The 2,919-nt window shown below is 37.4% G+C and overlaps 1 pseudogene; it reads right to left on the bottom strand.

The window, feature by feature from the left end:
* Window positions 1–2,106: 2,106 nt before the first annotated feature.
* LOC114236899 (small nucleolar RNA U3) lies at window positions 2,107–2,207 on the bottom strand (annotated as a pseudogene).
* Window positions 2,208–2,919: the final 712 nt, after the last annotated feature.

Raw genomic sequence — 2,919 nt, 5'->3', positions numbered from 1 at the left:
TATCTCTACTCTGTCAGTGGGCCATAAATTCCTGCTTCCCTGACTCTCACAGACAATAGATTCCTCTGCTTTCAGCTGACTCCTAGTATTAAACTCTTTTTTTGTTTGTTTATTTCTAGCATATTCTCTGCTTATCTGCCTAGAGGAAAAAACATTTGCCGGATAAATAAATGTACCACAAATATCAAGGCATGTGTTTGGTTGTTCCAATAAAGAGACTGTATCTTTTTTTTCTAATTTAATTTAATTTTTTTTATACAGCAGGTTCTTATTAGTTATCCATTTTATACACATCAGTGTATACATGTCAATCCCAATCTCCCAATTCATCACACCACCACCCCCACCCCCCACATTCCCCCCTTGGTGTCCATATGTTTGTTCTCTACATCTGTGTCTCTATTTCTGCCCTGCAAACCAGTTCATCTGTACCATTTTTCTAGATTCCATATATATGCATTAATATACGATATTTGTTTTTCTCTTTCAGACTTACTTCACTCTGTATGACAGTCTCTAGGTCCATCCACATCTCTACAAATGACCCAGTTTCATTCCTTTTTATGGCTGGGTAATATTCCATTTATATATGTACCACATCTTCTTTATCCATTCATCTTTCGATGGGCATTTAGGTTGCTTCCATGACCTCGCTATTGTAAATAGTGCTGCAGTGAACATTGGGGTGCATGTGTCTTTTTGAATTATGGTTTTCTCTGGGTATATGCCCAGTAATGGGATTGCTGGGTTATATGGTCCAGGTTCTAAATTTTTATGATCTGCTCCACTGGTTGCCACACAAGTCCCTAGATCCACATGAGCCTAAAATTGAAGGTCATCCATTATCTTCCCCATACCAAACCTTAACTAATATTTTATTAATCATCAATTTGACCCCTCAGCTTTAGCCAACAACATTAATTGTCATCCTTCAACCAAACTTACTAATGTTTGTCCTTACCTAGACTTAGCTATAGGATAAGAGTTTATTTTCATCATCACCTTCAGGTTCTGGTTAAAAACTACTCTCAAAGTCGTTTCTAATCATCTTCAAATGAGAGTACCCTGTAATCATGTCCTTTATTAGTTTTTTTCATGCTGTACCATATTGTAATTTTTAGTATTGATTTTAATTTTTTTATCTCTAACCATATGCACTTATTTTTCCCTTGCTACACTGCAAGAGTTTTATACTAATTATTATTATCTCTCTTTTTTTTTCAATTTTTACATTCATTTCCATCACAGTTTTACGATTTCTCCTTAGGAGACAAAAAGTAGAGTTTCAAATAAAATAGGATCCCAATTATTACTGATCCTATACAATTTTGTTTGTTGTTGTGACTATTCAGAGTGGCCAAATTTCATGAGGTCCCAAATCTCTTCACTCAATCATTGTTTTTTTTAACATCTTTATTGGAGTATAATTGCTTTACAATGGTGTGTTAGTTTCTGCTTTATAACAAAGTGAATCAGCTATATATATACATATATCCCCATATCTCCTCCCTCTTGTGTCTCCCTCCCACTCTCCCTATCCCACCCCGCTAGGTGGTCACAAAGCAGCGAGCTGATCTCCCTGTGCTATGCGGCTGCTTCCCACTAGCTACCTATTTTACATTTGGTAGTGTATATATGTCCATGCCACTCTCTCACTTTGTCCCAGCTTACCCTTCCCCTTCCCCATGTCCTTAAGTCCATTCTCTACTTCTGTGTTTTTATTCCTGTCCTGCCTCTAGGTTCTTCATAACCATTTTTTCTTTTAGATTCCATATATATGTACTAGCATACGGTATTGTTTTTCTCTTTCTGACTTACTTCACTCTGTATGACAGACTCTAGGTCCATCCACCTCACTACAGATAACTCAATTTTGTTTCTTTTTATGGCTGAGTAACATTCCATTGTATATATGTGCCACATCTTCTTTATCCATTCATCTGTAGATGGACACTTAGGTTGCTTCCATGTCCTGGCTATTAAATAGTGCTGCAGTGAACATTGTGGTACATGACTCTTTTTGAATTATGGTTTTCTCAGGGTATATGCCCAGTAGTGGGATTGCTGGGTCATATGGTAGTTCTATTTTTAGTTTTTTACGGAACATCCATACTGTTCTCCATAGTGGCTGTATCAATTTACATTCCCACCAAAGAGAAACTTCTCTAGTAATGAACTATAGAAATGATCCCTGAAAGTATAGTCTTTCAATCATTTTTTTAATGTATCACCACAACTCTTTCTCTTCTCCTTACCCACCAGAACAGTGAGCTCCTTGAGGACAGAAACCCAGTCCCGTTCATCTATGAAGTCCTAATAGCTAGCACATAGCTTGGCATATAGTAGGTGTTCAGGAAAACTTCACTGAAGACCAAAATAAATTAATCATATTTCCAAAGGTTCTTGTGGATCACAGCTTAGAACTTTCACTTCAACAACAGCTTAGACTGTGACCCTGAAGTGCTGGTTCAACTGCTTTGGCTTTCATGGAATTGTCAGAGTTGGACTGTGCTTGCTCAGTGGGTCAGTTCTATATAACTCTGCTTGTGGGTCCCATGCTTCAGCAGCAAAATATCAAGAGTTCACCATTCTTCTGAACTTTCTTCTACTTGTTATTACAGAAAGTCCATTCTTTCCTCAATGGGAAGGCAATCAAATTTATATTTTAGGTGCTTTTTCAGCATATCTTGTTTATAGCTTTGTAATTTATTTTCCTATATTGTGTAGAAGGCAAAAAGTCCCCCAGACTTAGAAGAATCAGTGGTGTGTTTGTGACAGAGAGAAGTGGTAAAAAGTAACATGTTACTGCACAGGACCCCAAATCAGCCAGGGCATAGTTACAGAGGAAACAAAGGAGGGACTCACTTCAATCATAGTAAGAGGCAGAAGATGAGAACTAGGTAAGGCTCAAAGTCAGAG

This window comes from Balaenoptera acutorostrata, chromosome 1, assembly GCF_949987535.1.
Source record: "Balaenoptera acutorostrata chromosome 1, mBalAcu1.1, whole genome shotgun sequence".
NCBI lineage: Eukaryota > Metazoa > Chordata > Mammalia > Artiodactyla > Balaenopteridae > Balaenoptera > Balaenoptera acutorostrata.
The sequence above is the reverse complement of the archived record's forward strand: the minus strand, read 5'-3'. Positions and strand labels throughout refer to the sequence as shown.